Source organism: Manacus candei, unplaced genomic scaffold (genome assembly GCF_025592945.1).
Source record: "Manacus candei isolate 608988 ecotype Guabito, Panama unplaced genomic scaffold, ASM2559294v1 h1tg000045l, whole genome shotgun sequence".
Lineage (NCBI taxonomy): Eukaryota > Metazoa > Chordata > Aves > Passeriformes > Pipridae > Manacus > Manacus candei.
In genome coordinates this window covers 5,499,229-5,522,446 of record NW_026138093.1, presented here as the reverse complement: position 1 = coordinate 5,522,446, position 23,218 = coordinate 5,499,229, and the positions used below count along the sequence as shown (strand labels likewise).

General features: G+C 52.7%; 2 pseudogenes; one reads left to right on the top strand and one right to left on the bottom strand.

Annotated features, from left to right (window-relative positions):
* The window catches only part of LOC127474811 (zinc finger protein 208-like), a 1,297,692-nt pseudogene that overhangs the window by 763,762 nt on the left and 510,712 nt on the right, over positions 1-23,218 (bottom strand).
* The window catches only part of LOC127474844 (zinc finger protein OZF-like), a 182,655-nt pseudogene that overhangs the window by 158,876 nt on the left and 561 nt on the right, over positions 1-23,218 (top strand).

The following is a 23,218-nucleotide window of genomic DNA, read 5'->3' as shown; positions in this document are numbered from 1 at the left end:
TTATGTAGCAGTTCGTTTGGATACATGTCCGGAATAAAGCCAAGTGCTAGAAATACTCAAACACACAAAATATCTTTTATTACAGTGAGAATAATAGTAATAATAAACGTAGCAAGAGGAATTAAAAACTAAAAAAAAAGGATACAAAATAACTATCTTATCGGGTGGCATTAAAACAAATACTACGAACAGCCTTTAATACAGTATTAACTAGTGAAAAGGGATACCAAAAAAGGATCTTAACACAATATTATGGATAACACGGTATTGGTTAGTAAAAAGGGAAACTAAAGGAAAAATACCATAAACATAAAAGGGGAATTAAAGGAACACTAAAAGGATATTAAAAAGTTTGTTCTCTCAGTTGCTTCCTGTCAATAAACTGTGCTTACCCACACAGACAGGCCAGGGCTGCCAGGATCTGCAGCAGCTGGTCGGTGCCCGTGCTCAGCGGGCGTCCCCATGGAACAACACAGTCTCCATGGCAGGATGAGGATTGCTCACCCCAGCAGTCCTGACACCCCATTTTATCAGCTCCACATTACACCACGTAGGGCCAGTACCCAGTATAAGGTGATGCCTGAGTGGCAGCCAAACCCTGCCTGTTCATCACCTGATAGCAACAGTCTGTGCATGCCCTGCTGTAGGGCAAGGGGCCAGCCACCCCTGCCCACAGAATCTTCCTCCCATCATCATCTTTCTCACCCCTATGTATGACCTCTAGCATTGTGTTTCAAGGGTAGATGTATCTATCTTGCAATATGTAGCCAAACCAAGGAAGAACTCAGCTCTGATAATAGGGGATATTAGGCTGACTTGCTAAAAAGCACAATGGACCTTACAATTAGCTTGTGCCATGAAGTTACACTGTACCATACTCTGGCTGGTTTCACATCCTAATATGATTCCTTTCTCATGCCTCTATGCTCCATTGATCATCTAATTCAAAAGTACCCCCCTTACAGACATGAAACAGTTTAAAGTCCTGTAGATGTAGAGATGAAAAAGTCATATCTAAAATATAGTGCTAGCTTGTTCCTAAGCGTTTCCAAAACTCCTTCCCATCAGGTGCCAGGATGGGTGGGCAGGAGGTGACTTTATTTATTCAGACCATTCTTGTACGTGTGACTGCTGCTCTTTCACCCCTTTCCCCCTATTTCTGGGTTGGTTTCTAGAGCTGTTTTTGAAAGAAACACTTTTTACACCCTCACACGTGAATATTTTTAAAGAAATACAGGACACAAAAATCTAGTAAAACCAAGATTTAACAAAATGGTGAAATCACACTCCTTTATGTACTCTGAGCACTCTGCTACTGACAGTTTGTGTAGTTCTCCATATACTGAAAATGTAACTAAGGATCAAGCAATTTTCTGTGTATTCTTTATTTCCTTTTAAATTTTTTTTCTGTCATCAAATTGGCTGCAGGATTTGGTCCTGTCTTTGCAGAGGATGAATGTCACTGTCTTTTTATGTTTGATATTTTATTGCTTAGGGGGACTGTCAGTGGGAGAAGTGGTGGGAAGGATCCTCCACTCAGGGGCTGGAGCTTCAGCTTCTAAAGAAGGCTGTACTTAATCAAAGAGCTGCAACTCAGGATTTCTCCCAGCCTTCCAGAACTTTTCATTTAGCCAGCTGAGAGTGCCCAGGGCACAGCCAGGTTAATGTTTAACTCTTCCAACACTGGGCTCATCCCGAGGATATCCTGTCATCCTGAGAAGAAGGAAGGGAGATGCTGTGCCTGTTCCCTAGGGCTGGGCAGGAAGCAAAATCTTCAAAGCCCTGGCCCTTCTGAAGGAGTTGATCTTGTGTTATTCCTCAGTAGTCAGCACTGAAAATTCTGTATCTAAGATACAATGAAAAGGAGAGTTGATGAGAGACTTGTGTGGGGGAAAGTGGGTTTTTTTGTTTGTTTTTGTGAGGATCTTTTAGTGCCAAATGAAGGTTGGATCATGAAAATCAGTCTTGTTACTGACAAAAACTGTAAAGGCATTTGAATGCTTTCAGACACTGTAACCATTTTCCTTTCTTTCACTTTCTCACCCCTTGCAAATCAGACACAGTTCCTAGAGGACAGGAGAATAAAATAAACAAAAAAAAGAAATTGTTTTTCTACTCATGAGGTCTGTTGGTTTTGAATGCATTTAGATCCTACTGCTTCCATGCTCTTTTTCAAGTAGCACCAGATAAATACCTATGAACTACTGAGATGAGAGTGATCATTCTTACTTCACAAAATGTTTCTCTTTTTTTTTTCCTATCCTGTGTCCCTTTTTTGTTTTGCGCCATGGAGTGACTATATTTTTGTTCTAAGCTAATTCACTGCTGCTGTTTTGGGTACAACTAATGTCAAGCAGCAAACCTGTAGCATGCCAGAAACAGGCTACAGTGTGTTGAAGACACAACTTATGTTTGATTGTGTGTAAATACAGAGAGTTAGTTGGGTTTATCTGATAGCCTGGCAGAGAGAGGACCAGGACAAACTGTTTTCAGTAACTGTGCTGTTCAGACACCTGATAAGATGGAGAGTGCTTTGGAACTACTGATATGCTTTGAATAAGAAAAGAATAATCAGGTCCATTGGCACTGGCTTATCAGGAAGGAAGTAAAATGCCAGCACTTTTACATGAGCAAAAGGAAATGTTTTAGACACTTTGGGCCATTTTTCCACTGAAATTAAATAGCAGGAGGCTTTGAGTGTGCTGGAAGGATAATGGAAGGATAAATGGAAGGATTTATTACCTTGACAGAATGACAGGTGAATGTGTTCAGAGAGGAGTCCTCAGCAACAAGAACAGCTCTTTGGATAAGTGACCACATCTATTCATGCTTTTTTTGGTAGAGATTAAGTATTTATTTATTTATCTACTCTCCCCCACAGATGATGATAGTCTGGCTTTGGAATCAGCAACACACTTCAGCCACTAATACAAGGCAATATGTGAGCTGCTGCTGCTTCCAAAATGCAGTATCCTGGCATTTCAGTCAACTTTATAATCTGGCAAAAACCCACTTGGCAATATTAAAATCTAGCTTCTGAAGTACTTTTATTTCTGAAAGCTTTTTGATGTCTTTTTATATCTCTTTAGCATATATTAAATTTCTTGGGAGCAGTGGCCAGGATGTACACTTGATGGATGACTGGGGTGGGGAGTCTCCCCCCACCCTCTGCTTTTTTTTCCCTCCCCTTTCATTTTAAGAGGTGTGATAATTGTGCATTAGGTAATGCTGGAACATGAATCCTGCAGATGCAGCTGTTTGACAACATTAAAGTGGGGGGTTTGTACCATTGTTAGGTAAGTTAGCAGAGATTTTCCAAGCTAAGAAGGACAGCCTGCTGCCAAGCTCTGGCAACTCTCTTAAGAAGTCTTTTGCTTGAGGATGCCCTGAGGGAAACGATGACTGGATGCTTTTCTGAGGGCACAAACTGCCTGTTTTCTCTTCCATAGCATTCAGAATGGGACTCCTTGTTCCAGCCTGCCTGCTCAGGGTTTTGTGGTGCTGGGTTGGGGTTTTCATGTGGTTTTTCTCCTGGGATAAAGTTGTATACAGTGAATATTGATTATTCATCCCATGTCTGGTTCACTGTCTACATCCTGAATTTGACCCAGTCTGTGTAAATGAGGAATGCATTGAAACAAAGTCAAGGATCCTTCAGTGACTTGCTTTTGTGAGTTCAATCTTCTGAGACCTCTGATGGGTCTGGCAGGGCAGTGCTTGTGTGCAGAGGGGCAGGGAAACAGAGTCCCAGCCCAGCAGCAGTGCCAGGGAGCAGCAGCATTTGGCCTGTTGAGAGCTGCTCTTTTTCTCCTGCCCCCCTCCCCTTCTGGGCCTCGGTGAGGCCTCAGTGCTCTGGGCCTTGGTCCCTGGGCTGGGCTGGGTCAGTCCTGTGGCCATGGTACTGCTGGCATGAGCTGGGCTCCACTGCACTCTTTCCACCACACAAGGGGCTCCATTTGCTCCGGGCACAGCCTGAAGCCTCAGCTCTTCTTCTCCAGGGCTCTCAAGAACAAGCCCAAGGAGCAGACTCTCCAGAGGGTCCTTGCCTTGCTGGTTTCTCCCTGGAGTCCGTGTGCTGCCCCCAGGGTCCCACTGTGGGGGCTGAGGGGCTGAGGCTGCTCCAGCTGGTGCTGGTGGTGGCCAGTGCCCCTGGAGATGGCAAATGGGGCCTGAGGAGCCCGGGGCCGATTCTCTGCTGCTGTGCTGGGGAGCGGGGCTGGCCCTGGGGCTGCAGGAGCTGCCTGAGCTGATGATGTGCTGAGCATTGCAGCCCCAGAGGGCCTGTCCCTGAGCTCCATGGCCTCCATGTCCTGCTGCAGGGCCAGACCTGAGTGTGCTGCTCTGCTGGGCTGGGGCAGGGGCAGGGAGATGGGGGGACCAGGGAGGGGCTGGACTGGGCAGTGCCAGGGAGGGGAAAACCCCAATGTTGAGCTGAACTGTGTGAGTGGGCAGGGTGGGGGCTCTGCCGCCCTGGGGCACCTCTGGAGTCAGTGTTTCCTTTGGCACTCACAACTTATCTCAGAGGAGATGGTTTTGCAGAGTTGGCTTTCCCCCTCTTTCTCAAGGTTTTCTCTTTTGTTTTCTCATCCCTTAAAGGGAAAAGGGGGAAGGGAAGCACATGTCGATCCCTGCTTTTATCTGTATACAAAAGGGAGTTGGGGTGGGGAGGGAGGGGGGAAACAAAGCGATTTATCCCTCTATTCTCTCTCTTTTATCCCATTCCCGCCTCCCTCGCCACACCCCGGGCGACTGTTTCCCCGCCGCCCCTCCTCGCTCGTCCCGCGGGGCAGCTCTTTCAGCTCCGGGGCGGCGGAGACTCCCCCGGCGCGGCCCTTTGGTTTCCCTCGGTTTATTCTCCGGAGCTGATTCTGTTCCGAGCTCGCCCCCCTCTCTGGCGACCCCCGCCAGGGCCCGTCCCGGGGCGGCTCCTTCAGTGCCCCGGGCGGCGGGGACCCCTCGGGGCGGCTCCCCCAGGGCCCCGCCCGCCGCCGCCGCTCCCCGGGGCCCTCCCCGCTTCCTGCCGGGATCGGACACCGCCGGCGGCCCCGGCCCTGCCGGGCTCCATCAGCCTGAGCAATTGCTGCCCAGGAGGGGCCGGGGGCTTCCTCTTGGCCTTCGTCTCCCTGGCGCTGGGGCTCGGCTTCTACCTGCGCCAGAAGGTGAGGGGGGTCCCAGGGGGTCGTGTGTCCCCCCAGAGCGTCTGTGCCCCCCCGGGGACCCCCCACCCCGCTGTCACCCCCTTTTCTCTCCCCACAGAGCTCCTGAGCCGGCGGCGGCCGCAGCCCCTCCCCGGGGCCTCGGGCCCAGCCTGGACCCCTCCTGTCCCTGTGAGGATTTTGGGGGGTCGTGTGTCCCCCCCTCCCCTGGTGCCACTTCTGATCCCAGGAAAGCTTCCCACTTCTCCCCAGTGCCGGTTATTGGGGGGCAGTGGGGGAGGGGGGGTGGATAACGAGGGGTGGAGCCGAGTTTGGGGGGGGCAGAACTGGCTCCGGGATGGATCGGGAATAGGGACTCCCCTGTTTCCCCCCGTGTAAACCCACTCTGGGGGGGCTTTGGGAGTGCACCTGCCCCTCAGTAGGCACCCAGCTCATCCCAAAAGGTGCTGGGAACCCCTCAAAACCTTCTTAGAGCTCCCCGAGGACCCCCAAACACACTCAAAGCCCACCCAGGACCCCACCCAACCCCTTCTCTGGGGGGACTTCTCTGGGTACTGGTGGTGCTGGGAGCCCCCCCGGCTGCGGGCGAGGAGCTCTCGGGTGAGCGGAGGGTGGTAAGGGGGAGGTCGGTGGGAAAAGGGGGGGCTAGAGGGGATAAAGGGGTAGTGGGACCCCAAACTGAGTGGGAGGGGAGTGAGACCCCCCAAAAGTGGAGGGGAGGACCACTGAGGATGATGGGAAATAAGTGGGAGAGGTCAGGAGAGTGGGGAAAGAGGAGGGTGGGACCCCCAAACTGAGCATGAGAGGGCTGGAGAGTGGGACCCCCAAACTGAGCATGAGAGGGCTGGAGAGTGGGGGGATGATGTGGAAGGGGTGAAAGAGGGGAGAAAAATGGGGATTGGGACCCCCAGAGTGATCCTGATTGGGGCTGGGGATTGAGTGGACTATGAAAAAGTGGGAGGAACAGGGAGAAGGGTAAAAGAGCAGGGGTAGTGTGGTGGGATAAACGGTACCATAAGAGCCTTTGGGCACAGGAGGGCTGGGAAAGGGGGGTGGCCCCTCTGAGCTCCCAACTTACTGTGGGGTGCTGGGGGCTGCTGGATCCAATCTCAACCTTGGATCATGCCAACAGTTTCAGTTTAGAGGAATTACAGAAGTGTGACTGAATCACTTTTGCCCTCCAGCTTTTAATGATGGCAAATCAGATCTATTGATAAAAAGGAATTTATTTAGGGATACAAATGATCAGACAAAAGATCTTCATCAGAATTACTTAGTGCATAATATATACACTAAAACTACCTGTACAGGATAAGATAGGACAGTGCTCTACACTAAAGCAATTGTTGAAGCAATTCTACTCAAGCTGCCACAAAACGAGAAATTCTTAATTAGAGACAGATGGAACTCCCCCAGACCAACGCTGGTGGGGGGATCTCTGCTCTCAACCTCCAGGAGTGACCCTGGGGGGGTCCCCAGCCAAGGCAGGAATCTCCACACACCCCCCAAGAAGGGTTCTGTTGTCAGAACCTGCCCCTGGGAAAGCGGACTGGTCCTTTGTGGTGGAAAGGGATGGACTGACAGTCACTGGACTCCAGGGGTTGCCTCCCCATTAGGGGCTTCATTCGGGGTGGAAGAAGCGGCCGAAGCTCTTCCTGCAGTCGGGGCACTGGTGGGGCTTCTCTTACTGGTGGGTCCGTTGGTGTTTGGTCAAGGTAGAGCTGCGGGTGAAGCTCTTCCCACACTCCCCACACTTGTAGGGCCTCTCCCCGGTGTGGATGCGCTGGTGGGTGATGAGGTTGCAGTTCCGGTTGAAGCCCTTCCCGCACTCGGTACAGCGGAAGGGCCTCTCATCCGTGTGTGTCTGCTCATGCCTGAGGAGATGTGAGCTGGTCTGAAACCTCTTCCCACATTCCCCACACGTGTATGGCCGTTCTCCAGTGTGGATGACTTGGTGCTTACGAAGGTTGGAGCTGTCCCTGAAGCTCTTTCCACATTCCCAACACATGTAAGGACGTTCCCCAGTGTGGATGTGCTTGTGTTTGCGAAGGGTGGAGCTGTCACTGAAGCTCTTCCCACATTCCCAACACGTGTAAGGACGTTCCCCAGTGTGGATGTGCTGGTGGGTGAGGAGGGTGGTGCTCCTCTTGAAGCTCTTCCCACATTCCAAGCACCTGAAGGGCTTCTCCCTGCTGGGAGGCTGATCAGGGACCACCAGCTCAGAGCTCCCCCTCAAGCTCTGGCCGCCTTCCCGGCACAGGCTGGCTCTTTCCTCCTCAGAGCACCCTGGGCTGGCTTTGGAGCCCCTCCTGCGGGGGGATCTCCGGCCCTTTTCCTCCCCGCTGCCTTCCTGCGCCGGGGAGCCCTTCAAAACGGCCTCTCCCACCAGGGTCTCACGGGGGGATTTGTCCTCCGCGCTCTCCCTCCTCAGCTCGGGGCCTGGGGCAGGAAGCAAGAAGGACAGGCAGGGGATTTGCCTCCGGCCCACAGGGAAGGCCAAGGACATCCCCCCAACTCCGGCCCCGGCAGGACGGCGGCGCCAGCGGGGTTGTCCTGCAGCCGGGGCCATGCTGGGCTGACAGAGCCAGCACAACCCCCGCCCAAAGGGACACTGACTTCCTCCTCACCTGCCTGGGTGGCCCAAGGCATCTTCCTCTTCCTCGCAGCCTCCTCCTCCATCCGCCCAAGCTTTGGGAAGGACAAATCCTGATGGGGGGAAAACAAGCGTTTGGGTTTGGGGGTTCCTCCTGCCCAAGTCCATCTCTAGAACTCACCGGACATCCTGGGTCCATAAAAACCTCCAAAACACCAAGGATCAACCCAGAGAACCCCAAATCATCGAGATTCAGGCAAAAGCCTGTAAGAAATAGTGAGAAGACTCCTGCCCTCCCAAACTGAAAAGCTGAGATTCACCTAAAAATACTCTAAAATATGAAGATTAGCCCAAAAAAATTCTCCTAAGATTTCCCCTTCTCTGGTTTCCCCCCTCTAGGGTTCAGAGAGTCTCCCCTGTCTGGGATGCTGGGGGTTCTACCTAGAGATGCTGGGAGTGTTGGGGATCCCAAGGCTCCCTTCTCCTCTGATTCTCGCTTTCGGGATGCTGCATTCCCAGAAATTCCCCCTCTCCAGGTTCTCCACTTTGTGTTCCTAGGGGATCCCAGGGGTCCCCACTGTCCAGGCTTCCCCTTCTCCGTGCCCCCCTCTCCAGGCTCTCAGGGCTCTCGAAGCTCCTCCCTATCTCCAGCCTCCCTCGCTCTCCAGGAATCAAGGCATGGGGACACCAAGGCACCCCCACGGCAACCCCGCTCCTGCTCTCCCCACTCCCCTCAGCCCCCCCCTCCCACCCCTTTCACATCAGCCCCCCAAACCCCGGCTCCCCCCAGCTCCCTTTGGGGGTGACCCACCCGCTCTTTTCACTTCTCTCTGTACAAAATTGCTTCCCAATATCCAACCTAAACCTCCCCTGGCACAGCTCCAGACCCAGCCCTCTTGTCCTACTGCTGCTTCCTGGCAGAACAGCCCCAGCCCCACCTGGCTCCAACCTCCTGGCAGGGACTTGCAGACAGTCAGGAGGTCTCCCCTGAGCCTCCTCTTCTCCAGCCTCAACACCCCCAGCTCCCTCAGCCTCTCCTCACACCACTTGTGCTCCACTCCCTTCCCCAGCCTCGCTGCTCCTCTCTGGATCCTCTGCCCCCAAAAATGCTCCCCCTCCCATAGAAAGGCCAAGGGCATCTGGGGACAGTTGGGGGCTTTGTGGGGCACTGGGTGATTACTGGGGGATACTGGGACACACTGGGGGGGAACCAGAGAGCAGTGGGAGGACTGGGGGGGTATTGAAGGACACTGGGAGGGCACTGGGAGGGACTGGAGGGGAACTGGGGCACACTGGGGGGCACTGGCAGAGAACTGGGGAGTTACTGGGGGATACCAGGACACACGGGGGGACACTGGGAGGTTACTGGGCCATACTGGGGGTTACTGGGTGCTCACTGCAGGATCACTGGGCCATCCTGGGGGGCAGTGGGAGGTCACTGGGACACACTGGATGGTCACTGGGGGGTTTCTGGGCCATCCTGTGAGTCACTGGGAGGTCACTGGGATATACTGGGGGCACTGGGATCCCCTTACCCGGATGTGGTACATCTCCCCCTCTGGATTTTGGGGGGCATCCCCAGGACCCCTTCCCTGGGGGCTGGGGGACCCCTTGAACCCCACTGCTGGGCTTTAGGGGACCCCTAAAATCCCCTCAAAACCCCTGAAATCCCCCCCTCGACCCATCGAAACCTCCTCAAGGACCCCTCATCCTTCCCCAGCATCCTCTAAACCCTCTCAGTGACCCACAAAACCCACCTGGGACCCCTCAAGCCCATTCAGGGACCCCCAATCCCCCTCATGGACCCTCAAAACAGTCTGGGACCCATTAAACCCCCCAAAACTGCCTCGAAGGTCCCCGCAAAGCCCCCCAGGACGCCCAAACCTCCCCAGAGACCCCCAAAGCCCACCTGGGACACCCCAAATCTTCTCAGAAAAATAAACCCCCATCAGAGCCCCCCAAAACCCTTCAAGGACCTTCAACCTCCCCCCCGAGTCCTTTCAGGGACCCCTCAAAACGTCCCCGGGAACCCCCGAACACCCCGCTAAGCCCTCCCGAGCCCTCCAGCCTTTCCACCCACAGCCGCGCTCCCCGCAGCCCCCGAGGGGATCCCCAGACCCCGCTCTCGCCGCCCCCCCCGCCAACTCACCCACGAAGTGCAGCGGCCGCAGGCGAGTCCTCCTCACTCCCGACCACGAGGCCAAAATGGCGCTCGCTCCGCGCGCCCTCCGCCTTTACAGACCCGCCCCGCAGCCAATCAGCGCGCGGCCACGGCCCCTGCCCGCCCCCCGCCTGCGCGGGGCATTGTGGGAGTTGTAGTCCCTGCGGCGGGGGAGGATCGGACTTGTTGGGTTTTAGTTTTTCTGTCTTTTTTATTTTCTCTTTTTCCTTTCTTTCTTTTCTTTCTTTTTTCTCTCTTTTTTCCTCTTTTTATTCTCTTTTTTCTCTCTCTTTTTTCTTTTTTTCTCTTTTTTATTTGTTCTTTTTTTTCTCATTTTTTCCTGTTTTTTCTTCCTTTTTTTCTCTTTTTTTCCTCTTTTTCCTCTTTTTTCTCCCTTTTTTTTAAATTTTCTTTTTTCTTATTTTTCCCTTTTCCATTTTTTTTTTATAGTTTTCTATCAGTTGTTTTATTTAAGGACGATTTAAACACAGATCAAAACAATCTCCAGGTACATATCTTACAAAAACAGATAATCTGCCTTGTTCCAAGTTTGTGAGGATTCTCAAGATCACAAACACTGAGACATCAAGAGTGGAAGTGAAACAACTTTATCCTGTCCCTTGCCACAGCCTCCAATCCACACCCAGCCCTGGATTTCTGCAAAGCCGCTGGGCAGGAGCAGGAGATGGAGCTGGTGCTCGGCAGGAGGGGCAGCAACAACAAACCCGTGTCTTTGGCACAGGGGAAGGAATTTAGTGCTTGAGGGGTTACATTCCACAGGCTCCCCTGGGGATCAGCTTATGCTTGGACAGTGAGAACAACAAGAACATTCCTAATAAAAATGCCAGAGGGAAGGGAGCGGAGGGGGAGCAGGGGCAGGAAAAGGAAGCAGAGCGATGGAAGATGGGCTGGGGCGGTCGGGGCTGGAGGAAGGCAGGCTGGACAATGCCTTGTTTGGTCCAGCAGCTGGACCAGCTCCAGGGCAGGTGTCAGGGCAGCCTCTGCCACAGGGACATGGACAAACAGACCCTACAAAAGCTCTCAGAGGGGTTGGGGGCTCTGGGCGGGGCTGCGCTCTCGCCTCAAGCCAGGATATCCCAGGGCAGTGGAACAGCAATTCCTGTCAGCTCCCAGCAAAGATTATTGGGGTTTGCACTGGGGAAATATTGACGCTCCAGCTTCCTCTTCTCTTTTTAGAACTTTGAGCTTGCAGTTGGGTAGAAGGGCTGGTGGGGGAGTGGGAAGAGACCCACTGAGGGGCACATCTCATCCCTCAGTTAGATGGAACTAAACCCCTGATCTTGCTTAGGAAGAGCTGCTGATGCTCAGTTGTCTTCTTTCCCTTCTGATTTAGTGGGATATTACATTTCCCTGCAGTATTGGTGATAGAATGGTATGTCAGCTGGAATGGTTTGGTTCTTACAGAAAGCATGAACACATTTTAAGGAAGGTATTTTTACTTAGGTGAGGCCTCCAAAAAAAACCCAAAAAACCCAAAAAGTAATATAAGTGCAGAATAGAGTAAACTTTGGGGTTTTCTTTTTAATTCTTGGGTAGAAAACCATCCCCGTTAGGGACAGCAATTTATTGCATTGCTGAAAAAAAAAAAACCCAACCAACCAACAAACAAAGAAGTCTGACTTTGTTCTCTTTCAGATTTGTTTTTGATCATAAGAATCCTTCTAGTGAAAAGGGCTAATTTACTCTTTCTAGAGGAATGTTTTAAGTGTGATTATCACAATATCACAGCTGCTGAAAAGGTCTCAAATAGGACATTGACCTTGAACGTGTTCCTGCGTTTAGGATGTGGTGCTTAACATTCAAGAAACAATAGAATTGCAACTCATTTTTTAAGGTATCATCTCAAAATGTTAACTCTTGCTCTGTAAAGACATGCCACAAGGATTGTAGAAAGCTTGCAGTATCCCATGAAGTACATGTGGTATTTTATCAGTGTAAATATGGATAAGATTTTCGAGATTTCTGCTGGCAATACTCCATAACTAAAGTAAGTTTTCCCTTTGCTACTGCACTACTTTATGATTTAATTTTTTCTGACATTCCACCAGTCACATTATTAGCTTCACCAAAGGAAAGGGAAATAATCCTGTATTAATTAAAGAGAGCAACTGAATTCCCTCAGTCACCTTATCCTTGGCTGTCTGAGATAGTGATGCACTTCAGTTTCCCTAAAGAAACTTCCACTAAAAAAGAGCTTGGGATAATAGTGAGAGATCCATCTTGAAGGGTGTGCCTGATTCCCACACTGTAAAACCTCATGGATACTGTCAGGTTCCCATTATTAAAAGACGCTGCTGCCTAAATTCAGCTGCAAAGGAGACCATGTGCCAAAGTCAGCAGTCCAGGTTTGATTTACAGTAAATAGGAGGGAGAGAGAAAGGAAGAAATAGAAAGAGAGAGAGAGAAGAAGGGGGTGGTGGGAAGCCAGTGAGAGAGAGACAGAGATGAAGTAAATGTATCACACCATGGAGATCCCTGAGGCTCCCACCAGTCCTTCTTCACCCTGCTCTGCTCGGTGGAGGGTCCCCAAGTTGTGCTTCTGGGTTATCACTTTTATACAGCCCAAGCCCTGGGTATTCAGGGGGGTAGATGCTGTTCCCACAGCTTGGGCTGGCACGTCTACAAGGACTTGCTTCCTTTCCCACAGCTTGCCACGGTGGGAGTTTTGCCCACTGTGCTTCCAGTCTGCAGGTGGGAATCTTTGTCTGGATGGGTTCCCCAGACCTGCCTTACCAGCCCTGGCTTCCTGTTGGGGCTGTCTGCTCTTTCCCACAGTCTGCACAGTGCAATTCTGTCCTGGGGGCTACTTCCAAACCTTCACCTCCCTTTAGGCCTTGGAATTAAATGCCTTCCTGTTTGCCACCAGTGCTTATGTGTTGTGGTGCCTTATGGGATTTTCCTGCTTTGACAGTGTTTTGAGACAGTTCATTGTGCCCTTCAAGTCCTTACATGTGCACACACACACACCACTCTCACCAGTGTCTGGCCCTCCAAAGAACACAAGCCCTGATGATTTGTAGCTCCCACTCCAGTGGTTGGCACTTGGACCTCCCTCCGTACCCAGAGCTCAGAGCTCCCTTGTGCCAGAAAGTTTAAAGAGATTGTACCTCATTCTGCCAAGACAACCCTGAGAAAAAAGTGTCCCTCTGTGTTTCCTGGGATCAGAGAACTCTATTGTCATCTTCCAAAACCTTGGAGAGGTCCCAGAGATCTCCCAGGAAGGAATTTGGGGCCTCAAGCACATGACCCGTATATAGAGGCTGAGGACTCAGGGGTCAGTGGTGTGAAGATTGAGGACAGTAGAGGAGCAGCCGGAGAGGTCTGGAAGGGGGGTGTCAGAGCTGGTGGAGCTTTATTTCCTGTCAGAAAACAGCCTAAGAAAGAGCTAGTGCCACCAAGGGCAGCTGGGGTGGCCTAGACTGGTAACAAGAAGTCAGAAATTTCCCTCTGAGGTCAGTGTTGTGGTACAATGTGTCACAAAAGAGTCTAGCTGAGCCCAAGGCTTTGTGTGTGCAGGAAGAGCCAGGGAGGACGCAGAGATGTCAGTGCAGGAAGGTGCCAGCCAGGTGGGGCAGCCGGGGGGATGACGACAGCCTGCAGGGAAAGGGGCAGGGCATGGACACCGTAGGACAGCCTGGACTGGAGAGGAGACAGGCATGGGGAGAAGCTGAAAGGCCCTGACACAGCCACCTTCTGCAGACCTTTGGCCATGGCTGCTGTCTGTGCCTCTGAGGCCAGGAGGAGACAAGTGGCCCTTGCAGCCCTGGGGCCTCATGGCCTCCTTGTCCCTGCTCAGCAGCCTGGCAGGTGCCACCCCATGGTCCTGCCCTTGGCACTGCACATCCCACATCCCAGTGCCCCAGGAAGAACCCTGAGGAATGAGGCAGGGACAGGATCTGCCTTCCCAGGGGCTGAGGGTCCCATTTGATTAAGGAAACAAGTAAAGGTTTGTTCAGCATCAGAGCCACCTTTCCCTTGCTTGTCCATCTTTGTCATCACTGTCTGCAGTTTTCTGCTCTAACTGGAACCTGGGGACAGGTTCTCAGTTGTGTCCCTCAGTGAGACTCATTAGCACTAAAGGAAACTTTAGTGTTTCAATCTTACTTTGACTTCTTGAGAAGTTGTTTGAACTTCCTCTCAGGGACTGAGTCTCATGTAAACAACACCAATTCCCCCCGAGGGCCATGAAATGCCTCAGGGCTGTTGCTGTGCTGCTGAGCTGGGCCGGGCTCCTGGCACACAGGGAGCTCCTGGCAAGCGGGCAGTGCTGCAGAGAGACAGCTCTGCTGGTGAGCAGCTCCTCTGCACAGCCCAGCAGGGCTGAGGGCACTGCCTGCAGCACCAAGGGCAGGGGAGTGAGACAGAGAGAAGTTAAAGGCTGTCAGACGTAGAATGATGCTGAGACCTCACTGGGGGAGAATTTTTAACAGACCTTGGCACAGGAAGTCTGGTCATGCAGGGCAATGGGACTGCAGCTTTTGGAGGCATCTGGGAAAGCTGGCACTGCCCAACAACTACAGATTCTGTAAGTGCAACTCTGAGAGCATCTGGAGTGCAGAGGAGGAGGACATGCTCAGAGCTTCAGCTCCCTCTCAGAATATTTCCAAGACAAAGATTTTTATAAGGTTAAAGAAATTTCCTAAGATTGTGTTTCCAGTTTCCTACTCTTGAGGAATGGGAGGAATAAATCATTAAGAAAGTATTAATTTTGACAAGTCCCTGAGACATCTGAACTGTGAGTGCTCAGTAGGTCTATCTGAGCTTCCTAATGTGCTTTCAACCACTGCTCTGCCTGTGGGCAGCACCAGCATCACCTCTGCTAGACCCATCAGGACTGGTCTGAGATGTCTTTTTTGCACCTGCAAACGGAATATGACCCCTAACAGTGCAGTCTGTGCTGCTGGGGAAGGAGCTGAGTCTGCTTAAATCAAATGCCATCATAAGGACACTTGACTGTCTCCCTGAGGTTTCCTTCCAAGCTGTGAATTCCGCTCCAGGTTGGAAACCTGTCCCTAAACATCTCCTGGTTATGTGAAACGCCTGTACAGAAGCACAGTGATGCTAAAACAGAGAAAATGCTGTTCAGCAGGGACCCAGCACTGGAACTAAAGGAAGATCTCCTAGGAAATCAAAAGGCTGTCTGTGTGTGACATGGGGAGTGTCTGTAGAATACAGCTTTGACTTTGTTTAGATAAGTCCACACTAACTGGCCTCTTACTGTCTTCTCCTCTGCGCTGGAAACAAACACCCAGAGGCAGCAAATGTCCAACAGCAGCTCCCTCACCCAGTTCCTCCTCCAGGCATTGGCAGACAGGCGAGAGCTGCAGCTCCTGCACTTCTGGCTCTTCCTGGCCATCTCCCTGGCTGCCCTCCTGGCCAACGGCCTCATCCTCAGCGCCGTAGCCTGTGACCACCACCTGCACACCCCCATGGGCTTCTTCCTGCTCAACCTCTCCCTCACAGACCTGGGCTGCATCTGCACCACTGTCCCCAAAGCCATGCACAATTCCCTCCAGAACACCACAACTATCTCCTACCATGGATGTGCTGCACAGGTCTTTTTCTTCTTCTTCTTCCTCTCAGCAGAGTTTTCCCTCCTGACCATCATGTGCTACGACCGCTACGTTGCCATCTGCAAACCCCTGCACTACGGGACCCTCCTGGGCAGCAGAGCTTGTGCCCACATGGCAGCAGCTGCCTGGGCCACTGGCTTTCTCAATGCTCTGCTGCACACAGCCAATACATTTTCCCTGCCCCTGTGCCAGGGCAATGCCCTGGGCCAGTTCTTCTGTGAACTCCCACACATCCTCAAGCTCTCCTGCTCACACTCAGGCTACCTCAGGGAAATTGGGCTCATTGTGGTTAGTTGCTCTTTAGTATTTGGTTGTTTCATTTTCATTGTTTTCTCCTATGGGCAGATTTTTAGGGTTGTGTTGAGAATCCCCTCTCAGCAGGGACGGCACAAAGCCTTTTCCATGTGCCTCCCTCACCTGGCCGTGGTCTCTCTGTTTATCAGCACTGGCTTGTTTACTTACCTGAAGCCCCCCTCCATCTCCTTGCCATCCCTGGATCTGGCCCTGTCAGTTCTGTACTTGGTGGTACCTCCAACACTGAACCCCCTCATCTACAACCTGAGGAACCAGGAGGTCAAGGATGCCCTGAGGAAAATCATAACTGGGTGGTTTTCAGAAGCAATAAACTCTCCTTCGTCTGCATGTTATGGACATCATTAAAGGCCAGTCCTGTTATGAACTTCATTACAGGCCCACCATATCTTCTCTATTTTTTGCTCCTGGGAGGGGTGTTATTTTGTGAGAATTTGTTCACAACAAAAAATCTTTAAACACCATTTTTAATTCAGTGTTTGCCTTTCTAGCCCGGCCCACAGGCTGTACAAATTGTACTCACTGTCTCGTTCAACCAAATAAAGAACTCTGCAATGACTTGTTTGCCTGACATCTTTCCTCTCTGACTTCTCTGCAGCTGCAGGGTCGGGGCCTCTGTGCAGAGCTGGGCCAGAAAAGAGTCCCAGCAGAGCAGCACTGCCAGGGAGCAGCAGCCCTTCTCCTGCCTGGCCTCCTCTCCCTTCCCTTCCACACTGTCCTGCAGAGCCCTGTGTTGTTGGAGGCCTCAGTGCTCTGGCAGTCGGTCCCAGCCCTGCTGCAGGACTGTCCAGGGACTGCAGGCAGGGACAGCCACAGGCACTGCTGGCACAGAGCTGACCTCTGCAGCAGCACTGCCATCCTGCAGGGGCATCTCCTCAGGCCAGGGCCTCAAAGCTTCCATCTGCTTTCCACTTTGCTCTCCAGGATGTGCCCAACACAACGCCCTGCAGAGGAAAACAGCAGTGACCAGCACAAGGGGGGGAGTGCTCAGGGTGGGGGCACCCAGCAGTGCCCTGGCACAGCCAGCGCCGCTCCCAGCACTGGCCTCTCACCCCAGGCCATTGGGCTTGTTCTTCCCTCCAAGGAGGGACACCAAATGACCAGCTCAGGAGTCCATGTTTGCACTGCATGGACAAGACATGCCCATGTGTCACGGCTTGGGGCCTGGGGGGGTGGAAAGCTCAGACAAAGCTGATGGCAGAAGCCATCTCATTGAGCTGCGAGGTGCAGAAAGGACCCCCTTGCTTTCTAAATTCCTTCTCAGAGAGGAGCCTGTCTGTAACTGGATCCAATCTCAGGCTCAGAGTTTGGTTTTGATTGAAGGAATTCTAGAGGTGTGATTCAATCATTTTGTCTTGCAGGTTTTAGTGATGGCAAATTAGAAATATTTCTATAAAATGAACTATTTATTATGTTGAACAGAAAATTGATCAGACAAGCGAACAGATGAAAGACCTTAAACAGAATTATTTACTGCACAGTATAAAAGCCAAAAACTCCTTGCAGTATAGTGTAAGATAGGACAGTGCAGTCTATCAAAGTCATTCTATTAAAGCAATTGAATCAAAGCCAGCAAAAAGAAACAATCCTGAAGCAGAGATTGAGGAAACTCATCACACAACGACAGGGGGTAGTTCTCTCTCTTTCACTTAACCCCTGGGCAGTGACCACGAAGAGCTGTCCCTGCTTCATGGCAGAAATTCCACACACTTCAAGGAAGTCTGGGGAAGAATCTGCCCCATGACAGTTGGACGGGGCTTTTATAGTTATCAAGGGTTTGACTGCCAGACATATTTGCAGGCCAGGGAGCAGCTTATCTGTCAAATCCTGCTTCAGAAAGCAGGATGTGTGTCTGAAGTTTCATGAAGCATTCTGGGTTTAGCATAATGCAACACTAAAAACAGCACTTTGACACCAGCAGTAACTGACTACAGAGAGCTTGCACTGTTTGCATTCTCTGATCATTGTTTAGGTATTATCAGAGCAGAGCATCCTACCAGAAATGGCCCCTTGATTCTATGAGGTTCCAAAAACTCTGAGGGTTCCTTTGGTTCCATGAGGCCCTGCAGTGTCACAATGGCTCCTTGATTCCAGGATGTTCCAAAACATCCCAGGGTTCCCTTGGCTCCAAGAGGCTCCCCAGTGTCCCACTGGCCCCTGGATTCCAGCAGGCCCTGCAGTGTCCCAATGGCCACTGGGTTCCAGGAGCCACAGCGGCTGCCGCCGGCGTCTGTGCCCGGAGCCGCCGCTCCCACGGGGCTGCCGCACTCACCGCCGGGGTTGCCGCTCGCGCAGCCGCCGCTCTGCCCCGGCTGCACCGGGACCCGGCACCGCCTCGGGCCTGCGCTGCCGCCTCAGCGGCCACAGGGACACAGCCATGGGGGACCTTTGCTCTGACACTGATGGGGCCTGCCTTTGTTCTGCTTGGGGCTGGGCTTTGGGAAAACTGCTGTTCATTTTCATGCTCCACTGGAACAGCTCCTGAATTCCAAAGGTTTCCTAATCCAGGGGAGGGGTTTCTATGGCATCGGAGGTGCCACCCCTTGGGACACATTGTCAATGAACCGTCCAACTGACTGGGATGGGTGTAAGAGCTGGGGAACACAGGATAATCAGTCATCCCCTGAAAGCCTTGGAACATTCCCTGCCTGAATTGTAGCCCAACTGGAACACTTTGGATACAGTTCCCAAATATTTTGGAAACTCCTGTCCTTCCTGACACCAGGATGGAAATTCAGCAGATAACTAAAGCCAGTCCCCTTGGGAGCCCACAACCAGTAGGGCTGAGGGAGGCCCTGGCAGCTCCCCAGCACCTCCCTCTCAGTGGGACACCTCTGGCAGCCTCTCCCAGCTCGGGAACCCTCCAGTTTGCAACACTCCAAAGACCCTCCCTGATGCCCAGGACAATTCTGATTCCCCTCAACAAACACTCCTCCAGCTGTGCCCCTTGTCTGGTGGCAAACACAAAGGGATTTGGGGGAGTGTTTCCCTGAGAAGGAGAATTTGGGAGAGGGACCTTCCCACAGCCAGGTATTGATGTGTCCACACATCTCTGCCTGGGTGTGGGTGTGAATTCACTGTGGTGTGAATGTTATAGTTTTGAATCCATAATTCAGTCAATGTTAAAATTATAGCAACTGCTATTGAATCACCTGATAACTGTTAAACGGGTCAATAATTAAACACTACTAATCTCTTTTGCCCCCTTGTCTTTGGATCCAATTTGTTTGTGCCCTGACCCTCTTGCATCCCAAGGCTCTGCGTAAATCATTCCCTTTCATCAAAAAAAAATTATTTTTCAAGACTTTCACTTGAAAGTCTTCCTCCTTAGTTAAATTACAAAACAAGTCCAATTAGCTGTAGAAGTCTTGAAGACTTGAAGACAATTAAAGGAAGGGAAAGAATTTGTTTTTCAGTGTTTTAATGGGTCCCACAGTGTGTTAGGAGTTGCATCAGCTGTCAGTCCAAGATGGGCCATGTCAGAACTGGTGAGGCTGGTGGGTGATAAGCAAGGCTGATCATACAGGGTCAGTTTGGATCTCCTGAGGAGACACTCAGCATCAAGATCACTTGGAGAACACCTTTATCACCTCTTCTCTGAACTAAAAAATATCCATCATTGAATTAAAACAAAAAAAGGACAAACTTCGAAGAATTGTTTTGAAACTGCTTTGAAGACAATTAAAGGAAGACAAAGAGATCTTGAGGGATTTCTGCATTTTAATGAGCCCCACGGTGTGTTTGCAGCCCAGCCCATGATCCTGAGGTGCTGAGAGAAGATTGAAGCAGCTGCTGAAGAAGTCAGAAGCCAAACTGCAAGTGCCTTGAAGCATTGCTGGGCCCCACTGAGGGCAGGCACTGCCAAAGCCTCCCCAGGGACTCCTTGGAGCAGCTCCTTGGAGGCCAGGAGTGCAGGCAGACAAAGGCTCTGGGCAGGCCCCTGCAATGCTGAGCAAAGCCTGCCTTGGTTTTGTGGAGCACAAAGGCCAAGGCCTGAGCCCCAGGCCCTGGCCCAGCAGATCCTGTCCCTCCCGGCTGGCTCAGGGCTGTTTGGGGGGCACTGGGATGGGAGGGGGAGGAACAACAAAGGCCCAAAACTGGGCAACCCCTGCCAGGCTCCTGAGGGAGGGGCGAGGCAGAAACCAAGTGCAGAACCTGCCAGGAAAGTGTCTTGTGGTGGCCTGAGTGGCAGAGGCAGCTGCCAGAGGCAAGGGGACAAAGGCCTGGGTGCCTTTGGGCCTTGCAGCCCTGCCAGAGCCCTTGGCCATCTCTCCTGCAGGCTGTCCTGCCCTGGCCCTGCTGCTGCTCTGGCCTTGCAGGCTGCACACACCCCTCCTGCTTTCCCACCCCCTCCCAGCAGCATTTCTAGACCCTCCCTGATGTCTCTGCACCAGCTCTGGCTGTTGCCATGGGCACTTGGCCTTCTGAACTTGGATCCTGAGCCCCTGTGCCACAGGACATCTCTGCCAGAGCCCAGGCCCTTCTCCTGGGGGTCACTGCAGAGCTGAGCAGATCCAGGTCACCTCCCATTCCTCTGCCAACCCCCTGGGCGTGCTCTGGGCCCTCCAGGTCCTTGTCCTGCTCCCAAGGGCTGTGGGGGTGCTGAATGGTCAGGGCTTGGGGTTTAGAGCTCAGGGTGGGGATTAGGGAGAACTTTGGGAGGTTTGTTGTTCTGCTGGCAGTGTCTGGTTCATAATTAGGGGAAGAGATTTTTAGGCTGGGTTAGGATTAAAGCTTGGCTTTTCATACTGGTAATACAGGTTTGGGATTGGGGTGGGCATTGGAGGACAAATAAGAGTCTGGAGTTCTGGGTTTGGGCTTTTTCTGGCTTGGAATTAGAGCAGTGGTGTCCTAGTTAGAACAACTGGGACCGATTCATCACTGGATAGGTATAGCCCAAACCTGTGTATTCTATGGCCCTCCATGCCATTTCCCAGAAACTCTTGTCAAGGGGGGGGGAGGGCCTGCCTGTGGGGGGATGTTCCTGTCCTCATACCCTTTTATGGAATTCCCTGCTCTGAGAATCCTCATACCCTTTTATGGAATTCCCCACTCTGAGGGAAGGATTGACCATTCCTTTTATGGAATTCCCCACTCTGAGGGAAGGATTGACCATTCCTTTTATGGAATTCCCCGCTCTGAGGGAAGGATTGACCATTCCTGCCTGAACTGCAGAATATATAAACCTGGAGTTTCAGAACATTTCTACCACTCGTGGGATCCAGAGGAGAGGAAGACTGCAGCTCATCGCTCTCAACCAGACTGAGACCACCACCCTCAACTGGACTGCAATCACCACTTTTGACCAGACTGCAACAGCTCTCCCACCAGCAGGTTTTTTCCCTTCTCCCTTTACTTTGGACTCAAGGGGGGGGTGGGGGGACAGGAACACAGTGGGCTGTACTGGGGGCACTGGGCTGTACTGGGAGGGCACTGGGGGGGGGGGCACAGGTGTTCCAGGACAAGGTGGTCAAGCTCCAGGAGAGATTTGGGGAGCAGTGAGGAAGTACTGGTCTGAACTGGTCTGTACTGGTCTGTGCTGGTTTGTACCCCCAATCCCAAAAGCCCCTCCCCAGCTCCCCCAAGACCCTCCCAGACCCCAAAGCCTCCCAGGCCCCCCCAGGACCCTGACATGGTCCTGCTGCCCCTTGAGCATCTGCAGCTGCTGCAGAACCAGGGACCTGTGTGAGGAAGAGTGTGTCAGCAGGAGCAGGGAAGGGATTGTTGGGCTGGAGTGAGCGCTGGTGAGGCCACCCCTGGAGTGCTGTGTCCAGCTCTGGGCCCCTGAGTTGAGGAAGGCCCTGGAGGGGCTGGAGCAGGTGCAGAGAAGAGCAGCGAGGCTGGGGAAGGGAGTGGAGCACAAGTGGTGTGAGGAGAGGCTGAGGGAGCTGGGGGTGTTGAGGCTGGAGAAGAGGAGGCTCAGGGGAGACCTCCTGACTGTCTGCAAGTCCCTGCCAGGAGGTTGGAGCCAGGTGAGGGTGGGGCTGTTCTGCCAGGAAGCAGCAGTAGGACAAGAGGGCTGGGTCTGGAGCTGTGCCAGGGGAGGTTTAGGTTGGATATTGGGAAGCAATTTTATACAGAGAGAAGTGAAAAGAGCGGGTGGGTCACCCCCAAAGGGAGCTGAGGGGAGCAGGGGTTTGGGGGGCTGATGGGAAAGGGGTGGGAGGGGGGGCTGAGGGGAGTGGGGAGAGCGGGAGCGGGGTTGCCGTGGGGGTGCCTCGGTGTCCCCATGCCTTGATCCCTGGAGAGTGAGGGAGGCTGGAGATAGGGAGGAGCTTCAAGAGCCCTGAGAACCTGGAGAGGGGGGGCACGGAGAAGGGGAAGCCTGGACAGTGGGGACCCCTGGGATCCCTTAGGAATACAAAATGGAGAACCTGGAGAGGGGGAATTTCTGGGAATGCAGCATCCCGAAGGTGAGAATCAGAGGAGAAGGGAGCCTTGAGACCCCCAACACTCCCAGCATCTCTAGGTAGAACCCCCAGCATCCCAGACAGGGGAGACTCTCTGAACCCTAGAGGGGGGAAACCAGAGAAGGGGAAATCTTAGGAGAATTTTTTTTGGCTAATCTTCATATTTTGGAGTATTTTTTAGGTGAATCTCAACTTTTTTCAGTTTGGGGGGGCCGGAGTCTTCTCACTATTGCTTTTGCCTGATCTCGATGATTTGGGGTTTTCTGGGCTGAATCGTGGTGTTTTGGAGGTTTTTATGGACACAGGATGTCCGGTGACTTCTAGAGATGGACTTGGGCAGGAGGAACCCCCAAGCCAACGCGCTCAGCCCTTGTTTTCCCCCCATCAGGATTTGTCCTTCCCAAAGCTTGGGCGGATGGAGGAGGAGGCTGCGAGGAAGAGGAAGATGCCTTGGGCCACCCAGGCAGGTGAGGAGGAAGTCAGTGTCCCTTTGGGCGGGTGTTGTGCTGGCTCTGTCAGCCCAGCATGGCCCCGGCTGCAGGACAACCCCGCTGGCGCCGCCGTCCTGCCGGGGCCGGAGTTGGGGGGATGTCCTTGGCCTTCCCTGTGGGCCGGAGGCAAATCCCCTGCCTGTCCTTCTTGCTTCCTGCCCCAGGCCCCGAGCTGAGGATGGAGAGCCCGGAGGACAAATCCCCCCGTGAGACCCTGGTGGGAGAGGCCGTTTTGAAGGGCTCCCCGGCGCAGGAAGGCAGCGGGGAGGAAAAGGGCCGGAGATCCCCCAGCAGGAGGGGCTCCAAAGCCAGCCCAGGGTGCTCTGAGGAGGAAAGAGCCAGCCTGTGCTGGGAAGGCGGCCGGAGTTTGAGTGGGAGCTCTGAGCTGGTGGTCCCTGATCAGCCTCCCAGCAGGGAGAAACCCTTCCAGTGCTTGGAATGTGGGAAGAGCTTTAGGTGGATCACCAGCCTACTTACCCACCAGCACATCCCCACTGGGGA